The 23,432-nt window shown below is 44.4% G+C and overlaps 1 protein-coding gene across 5 annotated transcripts in view; it reads right to left on the reverse strand.

Annotated features, from left to right (window-relative positions):
• Positions 1–23,432, reverse strand: part of AFF1 (ALF transcription elongation factor 1) — a 1,572,806-nt gene that overhangs the window by 997,487 nt on the left and 551,887 nt on the right. For 3 of the 5 annotated variants that reach the window (XM_078676276.1, XM_078676275.1, XM_078676274.1), the window contains one exon: positions 3,561–3,641. The exons of the other annotated variants lie outside the window; for them this stretch is intronic. The gene's annotated coding sequence lies outside the window, so the exon portion shown is untranslated. The remainder of the gene's footprint in view (positions 1–3,560; positions 3,642–23,432) is intronic. 5 annotated transcript variants of the gene reach the window in all.

The raw sequence follows: 23,432 nt of genomic DNA on the forward strand, positions 1-23,432 counted from the left end.
TACCGGAAATAAGGGATAATGGGGGCGCGATCACGAGAGCACAAGTGGACGCTAGGCTTCAAGAACAGTGGGTTTATACTCCTTGGAAACGTAGTGAGGTCCTTATGTTAAAAGCCCAGCTCCCTGACCCCCGTAAAAATCCCACTGCTTATTATAAAGAACTAACAGAGGCTACCAATTCAGCTATTATGACTATAGCTGACATCGAGCTATTCTTTGGTCTCCTAATTCCAGTGGATATTTGGAGACAGATACATGATACGGACCATGTTCCTGAATTAGGAGGAACTTGGACTCAATTGAAGGATTGGGATAAGGAACGGAAGCCGGGTGAAAAACCCCGGGATGAAATATTAGCAGTCCCCGAGAAAATTGTTACCTATATGCAGACTCTTCTCCCTCCCAGGAAGGTAGATTGGGATAAATTGACCGCTTGTAAGCAGAAAAAGGATGAGAGCGTATCAGATTTCTTCACTAGGTTTGAGAAAGTGTTTATAGATTTTAGCGGGCAGGACCTCTCCACTGAGGGTGGGGTTCGATTATTTGTAAATAGATTTGTCACAAATTTGCTTCCCGAGGTTATGACTCGTCTTCAATCGGCAGAAAGTGCCTTGACTACGGCTGCACCCTCTGTTATCCTTAGCATGGCCCAGTATTATGAACACCGGGAAAATGAAAGTAAAGAGAAATCAGAGAAGAAGGCTAAGGATTTAAAAACTCGGGTGCTATTGCAGCAAGTTAGTAGAGGAAATGGTTTGGGACGGGGAGTAAGGGGTTCCTTTCAGAGAGGACAAGGAACAGGACGAGGAAAGGGAGGCCCGCCAAATATTGGAATTAATCAGTGTTCTTATTGTAAGGAGGAAGGTCATTGGAGAGTAGATTGTCCTCTGTTATTGTCAAGGGGTGGACCAGGTAGGGGACGAGGAAGAGGTCGAGGGAATACTGATCGGAATAGTATGAAACGAGAAGAGCCACAACGTGAAGGTTCTCGGAGAATTACTTTGATGACCCACAGAATAGACAATATTACAATGAGATTTATCAGGATGATGGATATGATGCATGAGGCAGCCATGGACAGAGAGGGGGCCATATTACTGTACCAATTGACCAAGAGGGACCTTATGTGCAAGGGAAACTGTTGGGTACATCGGGAAAGTTCTTAGTGGATACTGGGGCGATGAGTAGTTCAGTCCCTCGTACACTGGTCCCAGGGGCAGCTCTGTCTGGCCAAAATAATGTATCTGTGGGATTCTCTGGAATACCGGTAGTGAGCCCCACTTCAAAACCTCAGCCTTTTACGATAGGTCCCATTTCCATGCACACCCCCTTCCTCCTGACTTCTAATTGTGGCGAAAACCTGTTAGGGTTAGACATTCTAAAAAAATTGCATGCTCGTATTTATTGTTCCCCTGACGGTGTTTATTTGAAAATCCAGAAACCATCTGTAAAAGAGGCCCAATACTTTACTAAAAATGAGATGTTGCCCCCTGAATTCTCTACCATTCCTCAGACGCTGTGGGCAACTGGGGACACTGATGTTGATTTGTTGAAAATAGCTCCTGTGTCAATCACTTTGAAACCGAATGCGCAGCTGCCTCGCATTCCTCAGTATAAAATGTCACCAGAAGGTGAGCAGGCCTTGTTACAAATCATTCATGACCTGGTTGACAGAGGAGTGGTGGAAGAGACGGCTGCTAATGTCTGTAATAGCCCTATTTTGCCGATTCTAAAAAGGACCCCGATTGATGGTGCCCCTGATTATAAAACTGCCTATCGTTTTGTGATAGACCTGCGAGCAGTCAATAAAGTGGTTATTCCCCAGTACCCAGTGATACCAGACATAACAACTATTCTAACAAAGATTCCTCCGACGGCTCAATATTTCTCCGTGATAGACTTAAAGAACGCCTTCTTTAGTATTCCGATTCATCCTGATAGCAGAAATATTTTCGGATTCTCATTAGGAGGCCGAAGCTGGCGCTTTACGCGCGCACCACAAGGCTATACAGAAAGTCCTAGCATTTATAGCCAGGCTCTAAAAGCGGATGAAAAGTTGGATGAATTAATTTTGCCTGCAGGCAACACTATCGTCCAATATGTGGATGATATTTTGGTGGCTTCTGACACGGAAGACGGTTGTAAGGAGGCAACGGTAAAACTGTTACATCATTTGGCTGTTAATGGAAATAAGGTCTCCCTCTCTGAATTTCAGTATTGTCGACAGGAAGTGACCTACCTTGGCCACTTACTGTCGAAAGCGGGGAAACGCCTAACACCAGAACGAATATCTGTGATTACTAACATGTCTGTACCTACTACTCAACGTGATGTTCGTGCTTTTCTTGGCATAACCTCTTAGTGTCGCCAATGGATTCCTAACTATTCACTTCTCTCTAAACCCTTGTTATATTTGACCACCAAAGATGTACATGAACCCCTACCCTGGACGGATGAATGTCAAGAAGCCTTTGATTCTTTGAAATCTGCTTTGTGTTCTGCACCTGTTTTAGGTACCCTAGATTACCGAAAACCTTTTTCACTCTATGTGCACGAGGTGGACGGTTGCTCGCTTTCAGTGTTAACACAGGATTTTGGTGGAAAACAGAGACCCTGTGCTTTCTTTTCATCAGTATTAGACATGGTCGCTCAAGCCCTTCCTTGTTGTCTGAGGGCCACTGCGGCAGTAGCGGTGGCCATCCGACAATCGGAGGGTATTGTTTTAAATACAGAACTTACAGTTCTAGTGCCACATGCAGTAGACATTTTGCTCAATAGAACTAAGACCCAGCACCTTACGAGTGCTCGTTTGACAGGATATGAGTTAACTTTGTTTGCACCACATATTTCCATCAAGAGATGTGCTACACTAAATCCGGCCACATTATTGCCTCTCCCCTCCGATGCTGAAACAAATGATGTTCATGATTGTATATTTAGAACTGAAGAAGAAACTAAAGGTCGCGTAGACCTTTCTGATATCCCCTTAGCAGAACCCCAAGGAGAGTTGTATGTGGATGGGTCTTGTTTTCAATTGTATAATCAAGCGGAACCGCTTGCCCTCTGTGCACTGTTGCAAATCCAAGTTGGACATACAAATATTCTTTAAATGTATCCCATAGTTTTGTAAAGAAACATGAACAAAAAACTAATCAGTCAATGCATTTTTTACTGAAATTTAGTTCATCATAACATTATTTTGTGTCATAATATTCCTTGATGCTTAATGATACAATGTTTTTTCTAAAACATTTTTTTTCATTTTATCTCACAAGATGCCCATGCCCAATGCATTTCGGGCCACACAGCCCTTCGTCAGGGGCTGTACCTGAAAAACATAAAAAATACATACTTTCACCACATTGAAAGTCCTCCAGCTTCAAAGTTAGCAGTTTCCAACAGCAATATACTATTCAACCACATTGTGCTAAAAAGTGTTTACCAAATGAACATTATTAAACTTAAATAATTTCATCATCATAAGTACATCAAAAGCAAAAAAAAAGGAACATCGTGTTTACATCATGTTAAATAGCACATTATCCATAGCATTAACTCACTTGTGTGGTTTGAAACGACAAGAAAAATTTGTGCGAAATCCTAAGGGTTCCTGGATGTGGATGGACTGGCGTACCGGTATTCTAAAGACAAGCGTAACAAACCCAAGGTTACCAAAAATATACTGTTATGTGAGAAAACATTGCACATAGTGCTAAGGGTCAACTCACTTTAAAATATGAAATAGTTCGTGGTGACAATGAGAAACGGGTACAAGATCCTAATCCTTCTCAAAAGGACATATAGTGGTTGACCGATCTTCTGAAAACAGAAAAAATAGTTAACTACGCCCTTCCCAGCACAACAGTAAAAGAACTATCGTGAGAAAAGATCGCATAACTAACCTTAACTGAAACGCGGCATCAAAATCAACACAATCTGAACCTGATGTTTTTCGTCACATTAGGTGTCTAAAAAAACACAACAAATATAATAAGCCACTTCAGAGATTTAACGAAAAGACAGTTACTCGAACCGAACTCGTTAAGCCCAAACAAACCTTCCGTGTTAAAAACAGCTTAGTGCCTTGTTCCAAACAGTCTGTTTTTGCTCAACTACATTACAGCTAGATCATCCATAGTGTTTCTGAAAATAACAACATGATCGTATATCGTTAAACTCTAAAATTCACAATCTCTTCCTCACTAAAAACTTTAGCCGATTTCCGACAGTGCCTCTCCCAATAATAATTTTTGTCTTGTTTTAAATTACCAGATGGCACGACTACAGCTGCATATGCCATTACAACCTTAGAGACGGTAGTGGAAACAGCTAGGATTTCACACCACTCAGCCCAAGCAGCTGAACTAATAGCACTGCTACGAGCCTGTGAAATTAGTGAAGGTTTAAAGGTAAATATTTATACAGACAGCCAATACGCCTTTGGTGTTGCCCATAGCTTTGGGAGTCTGTGGAGGGAGAGGGGTTTCTTTACTACACATGGTCAGAAGATTCAACATGGCCCTTTGATTGATCGTTTACTGCATGCTCTGACTTTACCGGATAAGGTTGCCATTATTAAATGTAGTGCTCATAAAAGAATTACTGATTCCACAAGAAAGGGAAATGCATATGCTGATTCAGTAGCAAAAGAGACTGCACAAACTAAAATGACTCCCATGTTCCCTAGTGCCTCAGCCCGGTGGGTGGCAGAAACATCTGTGTTTGATAACACCATTGAAAGTGTGAAAGAGTTACAGAAGGAAGCCACGGTAGATGAGATACAGAAGTGGGAACACGAAGGGGGACAATTGGATAAAAATGAGTGTTGGGTGGATCGAACCGAGAAACAACGTTGGTTACTCCCCAATGCATTGGTATATGCTGTGGTGACCATGGCTCATGGTCCAGCACACATAGGATCAAAAGGAATTTGTGCAGTATTGGATCCAGTGTGGAATAACCCCAACATTCCTAAAACAGCCGTCCAAGTGGTCAAATATTGCACAGTGTGTTTACGTTATAATTCGGGGGGTAGAGAGATTGTCCTGAGTGGAAACCTTGCTCCCCCATCCTTACCCTTTGAAGTACTTCAGTTTGATTACATAGAGATGGAACGAGTGAATAGTTTTAAATACGTACTGGTGGTGGTTTGTGCGTTCAGTAAATGGGTCGAAGCCTACCCCACCAAGGAAGCTACCGCAGTAGCTACTGCTACTTTCCCCACTTTTGTTTGCCCCGAATTATCTGGTCTGACAATGGCACACACTTTAATGCTACCTTGGTCCGGAGTGTTTGTGATGGATTACAAATTAAACAAAAGTTCCATGCAGCCAGACACCCTCAGTCGGCAGGCTTAGTCGAAAAATACAATGGCATATTGAAGTTGAAAATGGCCAAGATATGTGCTAGCACAGGATTAAAGTGGCCTGATGCTCTGCCCTTGGCTTTACTGTCTTTGAGAACAACCCCACACACACAAACGGGTTTGTCTCCTTATGAAGTGATACTTGGTAGGCCTGCCAATGTGTGGGGAGTCCCTAGGCCCAGATCCTTTAGAGATATTGACTATCCTTTGATGACAGATTATTTATATACCTTGACTAAAGATCTGCGTTCTATTCATCAACAGGTATCCGAAACATTGCGGCCGCTACCAGAGGGTCCAGGTCATCGATTGGAACCCGGCCAGTGGGTCCTGGTGAGGAACTACCAACGAAAATCAAGTTTGGAACCAAAATGGTCTGAGCCCTACCAGATCATACTGGCTACGAGGTCGGCGGTGAAGGTGCATGGGCGCAAACACTGGATTCATGCGTCCCATCTGAAGCGCCTTCCGTTTCCTTTACCTTTTGATTTGCAAAACCGTGAAGGAATCCCTAGCCAAGAAGGAGAGTTGCTACAGAGCTTTGTGCCCTTCTCTGAAGCTCGAGAGGAGGGGCAGGCAAGCAAAGCATTGCCCACAGGTGACGAGGTGGCGGCTCGAACAGCGGAGGCTGTTGTTTCTGATATATCATTGGGATCAAACACATCTGATGTTCCCACAGCTGAGTTGTTTTTTGACTAGGAGCGACCTGGCCGTTGTAAGTACAACCTGCGACCCCGAAAACAGCGCGGTACCTCAGTTTCCCGTGGGAAAAGATAGGGAAAGACTTCGTTTGGAAAACATTAGATAGTGTTACTGGGGTACTGAGCGAGACACTGGACCGAACTCGTTGAGAGCTTGGAAAATTGTGCTAAGAAGCTCTGTTCAGAAAGAAAGACTGAATTGGGGGTCACGGTTGTTCTCTCAGAAAAAGGAGATACTTTACTTTTCCCATCTGACGGATGAATAGAGTCTGCCCGTGAGGCACTGAACGGACACGGGAGGAAGATCCCCTCTGGTGGCGTGCGCGCTTTGTGGATACAAAGATAGTTTTTGGACTTATAGAGAGGGACCGAGTTAGAATTTGGACTTGTAGAGAGTATGTTCCCCTTTGCTCGATTTGCGATGGAGGATGAAAGACCTCTGGCCCCTCGTCGATATGTAGATAATATGCATTTATTCTCCGGATGGTCCACCAGAGTGAAGGTGGCATTCATTGCTTTTATTGCTATTATTACTATCATTATGATGTGTGTATTTATATACTTAGAATTACACCACCCAGCACAAAAATTGTTAAGAACCACGGTAGCCCCGGAGGAGCATTTGTTCTACTCTTTGCCCCCTCACAAGGGCCGACACAGAGAAACTTATATGAAAAATGCTTTCATTGAAATGTTACACCAGACACATAGTACTACAAACAAAACGAATTGTTGGGTGTGTGGGTTGCTGCCTTCTGTTATGCATCAGTATGAATTGTTTATTTCTTTACCAATGTCTTATTTAGCTAGTTGTGAAGCCTGGTTTCAGTTGCTATCCCTAATGTATTCACATTATGTAGCTGAACCGAAAATGTATACTGAGAAAAATTATGAAGCTATTTTAAAATATATAGAAAAACATCAAGGATTTGATGCAGCAGGAAATGGAGGAGAGGGGTCATTGGACCCGAATGCTTGCATGAATGTGTACACCGAATATAAAAATGTCACGTGGCTAATGGAAGAAATGCAGGATTTTGACCTGTTTAATGACACCATGTATTTTCAGCACTTTAAGGAAAGGAACGTTACCAACGATAAGGCTTTACCGATTCCCATTATTAATACTACTGCACCCTTTTGTATACAGGGGAGGGGACATTTTAAGGTAGGAAAGAGTAGATGCAATTACACCTACACCTTACAGATTTATAGCACCCCACCAATGATCACTCCGCCTGATGTATATTTCGTTTGTGGGGAGAATGCATACACCTGGCTTTCCCGGGGGTGGGCTGGAAGTTGTTACCTCTCATTCCTCTATCCCCCTGTGTACATTGCTCCACCCGATTATCATCGAACTTACCAGTTAGTGCAGAAAGAAGCAGTAGTCAGCCGAAACGTTAGAAGCTACGACATTGATAGTACTGACCAGACAGACACCTCCCTCCAACAATTCGAAGACTTTGGTAAGGGCCTGCTCCCTTTCTGGGGACCTATATTTAATAGCCGCAGCATTCGACGTTTGTCTAGAATAGTTGAGAATGTGGTTCAGACCACTACTGGGATTTTGACTAATATCACCGTAGAGCTTGCAGCGACAAGGCTTGTTTCGCTCCAGAACCGGATGGTTCTTGACATCATCCTCGCAGATAGGGGAGGAGCCTGTCGCGTGATCGGCAGTTCTTGCTGTGTGTTTATTCCAGATTCGGCCCCTACCATTCATCTAGCCATACAGAAATTGCATCGATTAGCAAGCGAGGCCCATGTGGATAACGGAACATGGTCCTTTAGTAGCTGGTTCTGGTGTCTGTTGGCCACATGGGGTTGGAAAATATTCATAGTTCTGGCCGGAGCTTTTGGGGTAATATTTACGTGCTGCATAAGTCTTCAGTGTGGCCCAGCTTGATGTTCGTTTTGTGCCGACAGGATGACATCTGCTTTAAAATTCTCTCGACAGGTGAAAGTAGAGAAGCAGATGATTCAAAAGGAGGTATCCGATCTCATGCAGATAGATGAGGGGATTTTTGTAGAGTAGTATTGGCTATAGTAGGCCAAAAGGGCCGTCTGTTTGGTTTGCATTTTCGATACCATACATTATTGGCCTAATATATCCAATGTAATCTCGTAGTTATATAATCACGCAGTAAGATGCAGAATAAATCATAAGTGTAATGTTTATTCGTTCATACCTATTGGTATAACTAAAGTCGGGTTGTTTCGTTTCTCTGTGGGCTCATGTTATTTCCTTGAAATCACGTGATCACCCTCGCTGTTCGAAACTATGATGGCGCCTAGGCCAAGCGTGATCGTTAGCTGGTAGCTCAGGAAGGCTCAAGGTCATATCTGCCTTTCTTGTGGGATGCGCACATTCTAGCAGAGCCCGTTCCTGTACTCCCCAGGCTACAGATAGACACGGAGACACCTCCTTGACCTGCCCCCGGAATAGCTTAGGCCCAGGCTAGTAGCAATCAATTGTGCCTTATATGGGCATTCCTCTTGGCTTACTGACAAACTGTATCTTTCCTTGTAAGGCGTCATCTTGAATACATGAAACGTATATATGCTTTGTATCTTGTACATGTAGTCAGTCTCCTCTGCGCACCTCCGAGGGTTGTGTAGACTGAGGCTCCCCTGCCAGGGTTTGTATCTTATGAATAAACGATTGAACTTTCTCCATTGCCGACTGAATTATTAACGTTAATATATGTATATGGGCTATTGGTAAGTATAGTCCATGGTCATTACATTTTGAATCCTTCACTACCGCTGTCAATAATTGGCCAAAATGCACTGATTCGCATGTCTATCTTACCGTTATGTAGTTTTTTATTCTCTGCTTTTCCAAGTGCTGTTCAGAAGATTTTTTTTAATTAAGTCCAGGGCATGTTTTCAACTTTTCTATGGGCGAATAAAGTGCCTAGACTAGCTATAGATTCATTACACAGACTATTGAATGAAGGTGGATTGGCCCTTCCTGATTTGAGAGAATATTATTTTGTGACTTTTTCTCACACTGTATACAGATTAGATAAAACTTTAAATTTCGACAGATATGATAATTGTTTTTTAAATCGAATTTTTCAAGAATAAAATATAATCGATTTTATGCGATTAACCAAACTCCTAACAAAGTTAGATATAAGGTTTTACAGTGGAAAACAGACAGTAATTGGATGGGTGCTGGAAAAAGTGGAATGCAATAAAACCTAGCATCCAGTATTATACAGTATCATTACAATATAAACCCCACACAGATTACATCAGCAGAGCTTGTCAAAGATTTGATAGAATCAAACCCTCGCTGGTCAATTAGCTACTGCATTATGAAAGCATGTGCAAGCTAAATGGCAGGCTAAAGAAAATCTTCAGATATCAGCCCCAGTGTGGGATAGGATAAATGAGTTTACTTTTTCATGACTCAAGGGGGCTACTATGCGCCACATGCAATTCTACACTAAATGGTTGTTAAACAGAACCCCTGCCTTTCTCCATAAGATCAACCAGCATATTTCTGCCAATTGTTTCGGATGTGAGGCTGAAGGAGGAGACAATTGGATACATATGGTGTGGACTTGCCCAAAGCAAAGTAAGTTTTGGGATGATGTTAATCAGTTTTGTTGCCACAGATTGTGGTTGCAACAATCATTAGCCACCCTGACAGCCGTTCTCGGATATTCATCCAAACTAAAAGCAGATTTGGTATTGAAAAAACAACTGTATATTTTAACTTTAATAGCTAGGTCTCTGATTCTCCAAAATGGCGGTCCAAGGAAAGTCTCACATTTCAATATTTTAGATCTAAGTCATACAGGAAATTTCTTAAAGTGCGGCAATTATTTGATTAAGGAGGGGGTTTTATGGTATAGAATGTTGGTAAACCCAAAAGTAATTAGAAAAATTATGGGATGGATTGTCTAAAATGATTATATTCTTCTATGCTCTGTTGGTATGTTTTAAATGTTGGAGATGCTGTAAGCAGTGAGATTGTCGTAATTCGTTTTTACTAATTTTGTCAGTTATATGTCAATTAAATGTGTATATTGGTGAACTCTCCTAATTAAAATATATATGTAAAAAAAGATTTGGAGAGAGTAAGACAGTTATCAAGCTTAATAAAAAACACCACAAAGGGGGAGATGTGGAACATAAAGAAAGAGCAAGAGGAACTTTCTGGAATAACAAGCATAAAACGATGGAAAAAGGCTTAAACTCAGATGGAGAATTATATACTCTAACTCTATCAGTTAGACTTCCAGTAGCAGGCAAAGCATTTTATTGACGAAGTTATAGGATATGATTTAGCATTTGAAAATGTTAAAACATGAATTAACCAACACTTGATGTTTGACTGGGTACAAGATGAGATACCACATTAAGTAGGATTGAGCATACATCACATATTTCAAGACGTTTCTGAAAATTCAACTTTACAAGACATTTGTAGTGGTTTTGATACTTAGTGTCATATTTCAACTTCCTATATCAGCTGCTAAACTGACTTGAAAACACGCAATTACATACTCATTAGCGTTAGTTGACTCAATGTACAAATGTTGTAAATGACGGTGATGGCTGAATGGTGTCTTTGGTTTTGTCTTGGAAGCGTTGTTCATCTCTCTTGTGATTGTGGCATAAGAGCGGGTTTTGTTTTTTCTCCTGCACATTGGCAAGTTATAGTTTAAATACTAGATAGTAATGTGGCTGTGTCATGATGTTTTCGGCTTTACATAGCTAGTGATAAGGGGTTGATATGGGTCAAGCTTTTCTTACATTTTAGTGATTGCTACCTTAAAGTAAAAAAAAAGGTTTTTGGGAAATTCTGTTGGTTTGGTGGTTTAACTCTCTTTTTGTCTGTGTTGCCTTACTGACAAGTTCTGTTTGTAAACTGACTCTCGCCATAGATTGTGAATACAGTTTTCTTTCTACTTATGCCATGAATGGTCTATTCAAGAAATGGTTCAATTCATCCTACCTACTCCCAATATGGCATGGGGAATGCACAGCCAGAAGTTATTGCTTTTAACCTCTGGATTACTCTGGTTGGTGGACTGTGTTGATTGGAAATCGGAAGCACATAAATAAAGTAGCTAAGATATTGTTGGCTTTTTACATAACCCCTTTACTACATGCACACTCAAGAGACCTTATCCAGTGAATGATTATTGGGATGCAATTTTGCTGATTAGAGCAACAAAACGCAGGATTTAATTTTATACGGTCTCTTAGGATTTTCAGATGCCCCACAATTAGGGGATGCATTATTATTTAGGAAATGAATTGTTTTTGTGCACTAATATACCAGGTGATCTCTTGGTCAGAGAATTTGCGATATAATAAAGAATGTGATTTTGTGAGCGAGCTAATGAAAGATCTGTTTTTCTTTTTTGAATAATACAGATGCCAATGGTTGTGGGGGATGACTGCAAAGCGGTTGCATGGATGTAAGAAATCAGAGATTAACTAAATAACGGGGAATTGGTTCAGAAAAGTTATAGTTTATGTGAGCTTGTTTCTTGTGATAACAATATAAGGGGAATAATATGTTGTTATATGTGCTCAACTTCACGTTGCTTTATGAAGGACTCGTATTTTCTTGATTAATATTAAGGGGATGATGATGTATGCAATATAGTTAGATTGTTCATTTCATACTTACAATACATTTGGATTAAGACGTAGGATTAATAACAAAGTGCATATTTGTTTACAAATAAAATGAATCTTTAACTCACTACATAATTAGATTAACATTCAGGATCACTCACAAGATGCAGATTGATTTAGTGATACAAAATGCTAATATTAAAGAGCAGAATAAAACTTGTGCAAACCTTTTTTCTGCTATAAAAATTATTTTAAACACGCTTTTCAGTTGCTATGCACAACTAGTTATGGTACTCGAACAACTATTTCATATATTCACTGAAAAAAACATAGGTTTCAGGGACGTTATAGTTAGTTGGACATTTCACTTGTATAAAACCATAGAAATTCCGCCGTTATAGTTAGTTAAGCTAACTATAACTCGCACCCCCGCAATGATCTCCTGATGACGTCACATATTAAATCATTCATGACATGGTCATTGACATCACTGATGACATCACGGACGACATTTCAAATGACATCACTTATTACATCACTGATGACATCATCCAGTGACTGTGTTTAGGTCAAGTTTAAATATGTTTTATATATATATATATTGGCTAAGGTGTATTGAAGAATGAGTGTCTGGATAGAGGATTTAGTAGGTGCATGACTGACTGTATAAGTGAGTGATTAAATGTTAGTGACTAAACTGTGTGAATGTCTGTATTAGTCTGTCTATTGCTGTGCAAGCTGCTGCCTTGGTTGGTGAGTAGCTACATGAGTGTCAATATGGGTTATTGATTGGTTGCCTGAGTATTTGTATGGGTGCCTGAGTGTGTGTGTGTGTGGGTGGATGGGTGGGTGGAGTCTGACTGTGCATGGATGTGTGAGTGCTTCATTCACTGGGTGCATGGGTTCAAGAGTAGATGTGGAAATAGCTGTATGGGTGGTGAGTGAGTGTGTGTATGTGCGTATGTGCGTATTGGTGAGTGAATGGATGGATGTCTCAGTGCTACATGTCCAAGCAACTACAAATGTAAAACGCAGTGAGAGTTGGAGTATATAAATGACTATACGTGAGAGTCCGTGATTGTGAGAGTGGCTGTATGGATAAGTGTGTATTTATATCAGTGATTGTATAAGAGAGTAAGTATATGTTTGTATCTGTATGAATAAGTGAGTATATGTTTGTATCTGTATGAATAAGTGAAGTGGCGTGTGCATAATTGTACAGGTGAGTAAATGGGAGTGTGATTGATTACTAGCATGACTGACTAGGTGTGTGAGTAACTGCGTGGATGAGTGGTGGTGTGTGTGTCTCTCTGTATAGGTGTGTGAGTGCATATGATAGTGTTGTGTTAATGAGTGACTGCATGTATGAGCGATTGTATGGGTGAATGGGTGGATGTGTGTTTAGACCTAGGAATCAGTGAGTGAGTACTTAGTAACTTGTATTGGTGTTTCTTTTGTTTTGAAAATGGTAGTCTGTATTTTAGAGTGGGTGTATCAAAGGTTTTATTAAGGTGTGAGGAGGTGCATCAGATTTTCACTTGGATGAGGTCATCAGTGATGTAATTTGAGATGTCATCAGTGATGTCATCAGTGATGTCACTGACCATGTCATGAATGATGTAATATGTGACGTCATCAGCAGTGCATTGCGGGGGCGCGAGTTATAGTTAGCTCAACTAACTATAACGGCGGAATTTCTATGGTTTTGTACGAGTGAAATGTCCAACTAACTATAACGTCCCTGAAACCTATGGTTTTTTCAGTGAATTTCAAAGTTTTTTAAAAAGCTAATTTGTAACTATAACGTCCCTGAAACCTATGGGTTTTTCAGTGAATTTCAAAGGTTTTTAAATGCTAATTTTTAATTATAATGTTCATTAAACGTATGGTTTTTTCAGTGATTTTAAATTATTCCATTCTAAATAGTGAAAACAGTCGATATCCCCAGTTTTCCAGCAATAGCTTCCGCGAAAAAAAATCGCCACAAATGAGAGCAACAACTAACGGTAATAATATGCAGAGTAGGCGTTCGCGCGCAAAAAACCCCACAAAAACCCCACTTCCCGAAAATTTTCAACAAGCATCCAAATGTGGGGTGTGATCCAAAAACAGGCAATAAGCTGTGTTAGCAGTAGGAATCTAACATTTGCCTTTTACTGGTGTAAACCAGGATGACTACCTACAGTGTGAAAGGGAACCCGGCCCAGAATCATATATGAAGACCAACACGTCATAAAGTTACTGATCTTGCAGCTCCGACACCCAAGAAAGCTACAACACACACTGCCACCAGCCTCAGGACATCACCCCCGGACCACCCTCCTCCCTACTACCACTGAGGCAGCGCAGAACAGGACAGTGACCTTCTAAAAACGGCATGGTCCCTCAGCCAACCAATACTTGAATGCTGGCAGATGTGGCAACCAAGTATGTGTGAAGGACGCAAGTCACCCATCAATAATAATGCACACAATACCAAGTGTAGCGGTGTTGTGCTGAACAGACCTCACTATGCAGACCACAAACCTCTTCATGTGTATATATACTGCTGGTGCTTGTAGTGTTGTGGACAATAGACAAAACCATGTTACCTCAGGCAGTGGAGAAGATCTGGGTCATGAAGCTGTGTTGTCCCCCCTGGAAGTGGAAGCGGAGTGGGCTGGTCCAACGTACGCCACTCTAGCAAAGGAGTATGAATAAATAGGCTGGGGCTCTGGGCATGGTTCACTTGTGGGAAGGCCAAAGCGTCTGCCAGAGCGGCGACCCTCACCCTGCCACGTGGCTGCTGCCATGACCGTGGGCCTCCTCGACACAGGCCCCCTGCGAACACAGCAGTACAGCACCACAGACCTATGTCTGTAAAGACTACTGCCTTCGATCTACACTGCAGACAGCAGGGCTCACAATTCAGATGGAGTGGCGATTATAGATGACGCAGTCCAGTAGGCAAGACACATTGCTCCCAGTGTAGCCCCCCGGACCACGCATCATCGCAGACTGCGCATTTGCTGAATGCTTCAGGTGCCACTAACTCACTGCACCATAAGTCATGGCCACGTGGACTTATTAAGGCAGAATTCAACAGGCAATAGGCATTACTCCCAGTGCAGCCCGCCCGGACCACGCATCATTGCAGGGTGCGCACACACCGATTGCTTCAGGTGCCACTAACTCAGTGCACCACTTTTTTTAAACATAGTTTAATTAGCAGTTTTATATATATTGTGCAACACAACATAACATTATCCTCCACAGACATACAGAGTGAGTTCCCCAACTCGTGGCTGTATCAATTGCATATATTCTTTACATTTGTGTCGCAAATAGGATGCCATATCCCCTTACAGTAGTATTCACAACAGTACGATCTGCAGCAATCGGTGGGCAAGGGCATGATTCGGTAAAGAGAAAAAATCCAGGATATACATGGCAATGCTCAATTATTCATGTCCTCCAAGTCGGTATCGTGTATGCATCATACATTGATATTGTCTGCATTAACAAAACAAGTCCCTCCCCCCACCCTCCAGTCCAATTGAGCACATGTAAATAACCTAGAGAAGAGGCCGTCTACACAGAGTCAACCAATGTATACAGTCTAATACCAACAGTGGCATAAGTAATCAGAGATACATATCTCTCCTCGTGGTGTTTAGTATATGGATCTAGCAATGAAAGAAAAAACAGACATAATTATCAGTAATGTGTACTACATAGTTTTATGGGGACTGTGGGTGTTACTGTGAGTTGTGCCGAGAGTCCACCACATCCACCTCTTGTGTTTTTAAGGATTCTAGAATTGTGTCCCACTCCAACGCTATCGGGGTTTTACATAGGCCTCTGGCCTCCTCACGCCTCAAAGCTGAACTTTCCGCACTTCCTCACCTGATCACTTCGCCATGCCACATATGTAGGGGGGTGGTTTCATAGATTTCCACCACATGGTGATGGCCCTTATTGCTAGGATCAATGACAGGTTTTGCAAAGCTGAACAGTACCTTGTGCTCCGAGGGGGCTTTATGTAGGCCTAAAATTCATTCCTCCATAGTATTGGCAATGTCCTTATGTATCGCTGCAGAAATGAGCCATCTCACCGAATCCCAGAAGCACCTCAGGTGTGGGCAGGACCACAGCATATGTGCTATACCCACCCCTCCCACATAGCATCGAGGGCAGTGGTGTTGGGTTTGTGGGAACATTTTGTCCAAGTGGTGTGGGTCGAGGTAGGCCCTGTGGAGGACCATGGCCTGGATAAATTTACATTTTGCATCCCTAGTGACTTTCTTAGGGTGTTCTATAATTTCCCCCCACTCCTTCTCTTCCAGGACTCGTCCAATGTCTTCCGACCAAGCATCTCGCAAGTGAGTGAGGGGTATACCAGCATGTGTGCGAATCCCTGTATAGAGCCATTTCACCAAGTGTCTGCCCCGTCCCATGTAATGTAACAGTTTGACTAATTCATGTGTATCCGGTTCACGTCTCGCTGGGGCACACTGCGATTTCACATATTGCGTCACTGCCGCATGCAGATTATATAGATGGTCTGGCACCCCGTGTTTCTAACAAAGTTATCATGGTCTAATAAATGACCCTCGTGGAACAGATCCGAAACCGTGCTTACTCCTGCGTTAGCCCAGGGGGCAATAGCGCGGCGTGTAATACGACCAGCAGCCAAAGGCATTCCCACTAGTGGAATGTTGCCGGCGTAAGCAGGAGGTGCGTTTGTATAGAGGAGAGCCACCCTCCAGCATTGCAGCGCCGTGCCTAGTAAGGCAGGGAGCTGATGAGGGAGCTTACAGAGCAGTAGCAACAGCGTGTGCAATGCTCCTGCTCCTATGTCGGGCTCGGTGTAACCTATCTCCTGGAGGTTACGTCCGGCAGTACAGAAGGAGAGCCATTGCAATTGGCAGGGGTATTAGTAAGCCCTAAGGTCAGGAACCCCTAGTCCCCCTTTGGTTGTGCCGAATTGCAGCTTTATGAGGCTAATCCTCCGTCTGCCGGTCCCCCAAATTAGATCAATCAGCAAGGTATTTAAAAGTTTAAAAGTACAGTGTGGGAGTAGTATCGGCAAATTCGTAAAGTAATAGAGGAGTCTCGGGAGGACCACCATCTTAGTAATGGCTATCCTACCCATCACTGGCAATGGCAATGTAATCCAGAAGGCAGTACTAGCGCGGAGGGATCTAATTGCCCTGTGCAAGTTGCCATCCAATAAATCAGTGGGTTCCCGGTACACCTGTATTCCCAGGTATTTAAAAGACTGTGGGGCCACTTGTATCTCCACTGGTCCGAAGGGAATCATCAAGGGGAACAGCTGCTCCCGAAAGAAAAAAGTATGAGATTTCGCAGGATTAATGGCCAACCCCGATATGGTTTCAAAGACCGCGAATATCTCCGCCAGGGGCGTTAAGTCTGAGCAAAGATCTTTGACCTAGAGGATTATGTCATCCGCGTAGGCTGAAAAAAGATGTATAGTGTTGTCGATTGGGATACCTAGGTCTTGTACCTCCACCCTCAATTTAATAGCCAGGGGGTCCAGCAGCAGTATAAATAAAAGTGGTGATAATGGGCACCCCTGTCTGGTCCCACGGAAAATCAGATAAGCATCCGATATATGGCCCCCAGTGAGGACCCGAGCAGTAGGGGCTTGGTATAAGAGATGGAGCCATTTAAGACAATCTTCTGGTAGCCCAAATTTGCCCAGTGCCTTGAACAAATAGCCCCAGTCTAGTGTATCGAATGCCTGGCGAAGGTCCAATGACACTCCAGTGTGAGAGAAGTGTGTCGGGGTAGCAGACATGAGAGAATGTAGTATTCTGATGTTCAAAGATGTGCTACGGGCCGGCAAAAAAACAGTCTGGTCTATATGTATCAGTTTATGTAGAAATGGCAGGAGTCTATTTGCTAACACTTTACTAAGGATTTTATATTCCATTGCCAGAAGCGACAATGGGCGGTAGCCTGCCATGTCAGTGGGATCCCTACCCGGTTTTTGGAGCGTGATCGTCAGTGCCTGTGCCATTGTGAGTGGCAATACCCCTTTTTCAAATGCCATTTTATACAAGAGTTCCAAATGGGGGACGAGTGAATCCCCAAAAACGTCGTAAAATTCTGCTGACAACCGGTCCAGTCCAGGTGTTTTATTACGGGGAAGCCCCTTGATTGCCGTTTTGATTTCAGTTTTAGTAATTGGGCCTGAAAGGTCCTCGAGTTCAGCCGGAGTCAGTTGTGGGTATGTCAGTGTGTCTAGGAAATTGTCTATCCGTGTGTCCAGACGGTCCGCGGGTTTGCCATAGAGCTTGGCGTGGTAGTCTTAGAATGCCGGGTTAATGTCATGGTGTGTGTACGCTGTGTTACCCTCTAAGGTAGTGACCGTACTAATCACCAGTGGCAGTGGGTCGTCCTTTAGTATTTTAGCCAACGACGCCCCCGACTTGTCCGCTTCCGTGCGGGTTGTGTGTATCGCTGATAATCTATATTGCGTTCTGATTCAAGTAATTCCGCATGTTGTATACGAATTTCCTGGAGCGGCCCCAGTTTATCCCTGTCGCACACATCTTCCTGTTCTAGGTGATCCATCTTGCGTTCAGTATCTATGAGGGAATTATTAACCTCTTGTCAAGCACCCACAGTTGTACTTATAGCCACCCGCGCACCACCGCCTTAAAAGTGTCCCATTCAAATAAACCATTAGAAGCCGTGTTACTGTTTTCAAGAAAATAGTGTGTAATAGTGTCGCCATGGCGGTACGAAATACTGTATCTTCTAGCAGTTGTGGCCATAACCTCCAGGTGGGCACTGGGGTAGGTACCCTGCCCCATGTAATCGTCACCTCCAACGGGTTATGGTCTGAAAAAGTTTTGGCAAGGTAGGTAGAGTGCGTGACCTGCATTGCGATACTATTTGAACAATAGATCCTGTCTATCCTGGTGTGTAGCATGTGAACAGGAGAATAAAAAGAGTATTCTTTGTGCGTTGGGTGGTGCATCCTCCACACATCACACAGGGCCCAACCGTCCGCCCATCTACATAGTGCCATAGCTTGTTTAGTGATGCCCGCCCCATTTAGAGCAGGGTGTGACCTATCCAAGGATATGTCCATGACCATGTTGTAGTACCCTCCTATAATCCACGGGTGCGCCTCCCAAACGAGCAGTGCCTGGTTCAGGGTGGTGAGGAATTGTTCCTGATCAGTGTTTGGCGCATATGTGCTACCTAACACCACCATTTGGCCATCCAGTGACCCACGCACAAATATATACCGCCCCTGTGTGTCAATTCGGTGTTCCAGCGGCATAAAGGGTACCCCATGACGGACCCAGATTGTGATCCCCCGGGCATACCCGAGTAACTAGTGGTGAACACTTGCCGCCTCCACTTCTTGCGGAGTTTCGCTGCCTCTAGCTGTAGCATGTGGGATTCCTGCAAATACACTATTTGCACCTTCCATCGCAAGAGTTGGGCGTGTACTCTATGGCGTTTCTGTACGGATCCCAGTCCACTAACGTACCACGTTACTATGTTATAGTGGATAAGTTTATACATTGGAATAGTTTATTGCCCCCACGGTCGGGCCAAGTCACATTCATGATTACATGTAGCGCTCTCGGGGCCTTCAAGCATAAAGGACCGCATCCCACCCCAGAAACCCCAATACTCGGTCCGGGCAAGAAACTATGCTGAACCATTAAACTAAACACAGTGAACAGAACAACACCCTGTGCAACAACAGCATCTGCCTATTGGGGGAATTGCCAACGCCGTCTACAGAGCGCAGGTCACGCTCCATTACATATACAAGTTCCGAACCTCACAGAACCTGGGCTCAAGAAAGTGTAGTCGCTGCAAACAACATAGCACAATGCTGCCATTTACATATACAGTATCAGTGGACATCTAGGGTATCCTACCATTAGCCAGAGTCAATACTTGAACAGCCACACCATACCAACTTCAGTCAAACAGTCCATCCGCCGTTTGAGGGGTTACTGAGGGGAAGAGAGCCAAGCTACCCTCCGAGTCTGACTAATTCCGATCTTCTTCAGATGAGGTTGAGTCTTCCACAAGTGCAGGTGGACGAAAGTGGCGGCCGCTATGAGCGCCTGCTCCTTTCCCTGTCATTGTTGTTGCGATGTCGGAGTAGGTTGTCGAATGTTCCCACGTATCCTTCTGCTGCGACGTACTCCTGTCCGATCCGCACATTCGGAGCCACCTTGAGTGCTCTGAGAGACGTTGTCCCCAGCCTCCGAGGGATCTGTTACCTCTAGCCATTTCTTGACATCCTCAGGGCTTTCGAAGAAATACGTTTATGAGCATAAATTATTTTTAGACGAGCAGGGAAGAGGAGAGCATATTTAAGGTTCAGAGCCCTCAGTTTTTTCTTGACGGCCATGCAGGAAGAGCGCTGTCGTTGCACCAGAAGCGTGTAGGCCGGGTACAGTGATATGCGTGCATTTTAAAAAATTGATCTGGCCCAGCGCCCTCGTTTTTTGCAGCAAGGTGTTCCTGTCTCTATAATTTAATAGCCGGACAATGAGTGGCCTCGGGGGGGGTGGCCGGTTTAGGTTGTCCAGTGGGTATCCTTTGCGCACGTTCCACACAGAATTGGGTAGAGAGCCGATCCGACGTAATGTGGTCACGGAACCACTGCTCCATGTATGAAGCCGGGTAACGCCCTTCGCAGCGTTCTGGCAGGCCAATGACGTGGATGTTATTCTGTCTTGGACGCCCTTCCGCGTCTTCCACCCGAGTCAATAGGCCACTGACTTGTTGCTGTAGTTGTTGCATAATCGTCGTGTTCTGAGCTTGTTGTGGGGAAAGGTCCGCCAGCGCCATCGCGTTATCCTTCACTTTGTCCGCCAATTTTGTGTGATCCATTTTGAGCAGAGTGAGGCCTGTGGTAAGTGCTCCAATTTGTTGTTCGGTGGCCTCCCTAGAGTCCCTCACCTCCTGCAGGATAAGGTCCAATTTGTCTACAGGTTCCTGCTCAGTAGTAAGCGGGACACAGATGAGCGATTGTGAGACCCCAGTGACATTCATCCGTGCCATGGCGGGGCCCGCGCTGGGTCCAGCATCTTGTTGCTTCCCTCTGTTGCGGCCCATTACCCCTGGGTATTCTATACGAGTTTGCCGGTGCTTTCTCGTGGTAGCACTCCCTATTTACTACGTGTAGGTGCCCCTTCCAGAACAATATGCGGGCGTTCCAAGAGATGTGACAAGCAGGGGCCAAGTATGTCTCCCAGCCGAGGATGGGGCAGGTTGACTCCAATGTGCCGACACAGTCACCACATTGCTCAGGTACTACTTGCTGCTCCCAATGTGTCGCCAGCAGGTCATAATGGCCTCCCAGGGGCTCTTATGCATCCATCCCTGGGGCCCCCCACCTCCCACAGCCGGCTCATACAGCCACTTCCGGTCTCATGGGCTCCCACCACAGAATCCTCTCGGCTGGGTGACCCCCGGCCAGGCCAGCACCAGACGAGACGAGCAGCAAGCAGGCCCCCACTAATGGGTACAAGATTTCGTGGAGGGCGTGTAGGTCCTGGGCCAGGCCGGCGGACCCCACTGGTTTTCCAGGGGAAGGTAAGCGCCGCTCCTAGAGGCCCAGTCGGAGCATGTAGGCAGTCTCACAGCAGGAGGGGGGGGGGGAAAGTCGCCACGGCACACCAAGGCGGGAATAGCATCTGATTTCCAGCCCGGCCACTGAAGGCCTCAGCGTATCCCCGGGGCTCGCGTGGTTCCACCCCGGGGGACTGTGCCGTCCTCGTCTCCCCAAGACAGCGGGCTCGTTACCGATGTCGGTGCCTCTCCAGGTTCACAGGCGGCGGGAAGGCCCCAGGCGCCAGTGCAGTCCGATGCACTGACAAAAAGTGTCGGGGACCGGTCCAGCGTATACCCCACTCCAGCGGTCAGTGATCATCCCGTTTGCGGTATGTTAGTGTAGTATTAGGCAGGGTTAATCAGGATGTGGGAGAGCCCGGGTCCGGAGCTCCACTAAAACACAGCGGCCATGCTCGGACGTCGGCCACGCCCCCAACTCAGTGCACCACTTATCATCGCTGGCTGCATATACGCTGAATTGCAAATAACTGTGCAGCTCAACTCAACGCTACGTGGCTGAGGGCCCTTGCTGACAGCTGCCTCCTGCCTACACTGCGGTCATCAGGGCTCACAATTAATATTGAGTCTTCATTCATTAATTACAGAGTGCAGAAGGCAAGTTAGTATAACGTCCCTCAAACCTACACAATATCCTTTTAGTATCCTTGCTTTCAAGAACTTGTTTTATATCAGATTTAGCTTTACTACAATGACCAAATTCATCTTGCAAGTTCAAATGAACACTGAATGGCAGTCTACACTGCGGACAGCAGGGCTCACAATTCAGATTGAGTCGTGATTGCAGATGACTCAGTTCAGTTGGCAAGAGACATTGCATCATCGCTGGCTGCGCACACGCTGAGCGCCTCACCTACCACTACGTCTATACAGCTCAAGTCAACGTCACGTGGCTATGGGCCCTTCCTGGACACTGCCTCCGGCCTACACTGTGCTCAGCAGGGCTCACAATTCAAATTCAGTCTTCATTCATTTATTTCAGAGTCCAGTAGGCAACTAACTATTACGTCCCTGAAAACCTACATATTTCGACAGTGTATTCCATAAATTTTTTATCTTTTGTTCCATACACCTACACTGCAGTCAGCAGAGCTAAAAATTTAAATTGAGACATGGTTTATTTATTGCAGAGAGAATTGTACTCTATGTCCTTGAATTTTGTCAAGAGGAAGTGACTAAAAGCATTCCTCGATGTCTGTGCTGATTACTACCTTCAATCTACACTGCAGATAGCAGGGCTCACAATTCACATCGAGTCACGATTGCAGATGATGCAGTCCAGTAGGCAGCAGATATTGCTCCTAGTGCGGCTTGCCCACACCACGCATCATCGCTGGCTGCGCAGACGCTAAATACTTCTGATGCCCCTATCTCAGTGCAGCACAACTCATGGACCCTTTATGATACAATACTTTTGTGTATAATTTCACATCTGCTGTCCCTACCTCAGTGTACCACATGTCATGGACCCTTTACGATAGAATCTTTTGTGTATTATTTCACATCTGGTGCCCCTACCTTACTGCAGCACAAATCATTGACCCTTTATGATTGAATCTCTGTGTCTGATCCAATGATTACTGTTGTACTTGTTGCCAGCACCAACCATTACCGGAGGGCTGGCTTACACTCACCCCACACGCATCCAGCACAGACGTCACTGGACATGTGACCCTGGTAATAAAAAGGAGTCGAGCTCACGTGCCCGTACCCAGTTCCACTATCTGTGTCTGAGTGTTCATTATGTATGCAACATGCTGCCTCTGGGCCCTAGCAGATTACATTGTGCTCTGGACAGCGTATGCTACCATCTTACCATTGACAGTGGGGGAAAACTTTGGTTATGTAACTTTGTCTCTCTCATTGTACAAGCACGTACGTAGAGACTGGATCATTGGAGTACTGCAAGGAGAGTGTATAGTGAATAAGTGTGTGAGAATTGGCAGAGTGATTATATAAGTACATGTGTTGACGCAGCCTAACTCCGTCAACGAGCTTGTCTCTAATTGGCTGCCCTCCATGTGCCAAAAAATGAAACTTGAACTTTCCCTGGCCCTGTATTGCTACAGCTGCAACACTCCACTGAATGCGCAATAAACATTCATATCCACACAGATGTGTCATATCCTTCTTTCTTGTGT

Source organism: Lissotriton helveticus, chromosome 2_1 (assembly GCF_964261635.1).
Source record: "Lissotriton helveticus chromosome 2_1, aLisHel1.1, whole genome shotgun sequence".
In the NCBI taxonomy this organism is placed as follows: domain Eukaryota; kingdom Metazoa; phylum Chordata; class Amphibia; order Caudata; family Salamandridae; genus Lissotriton; species Lissotriton helveticus.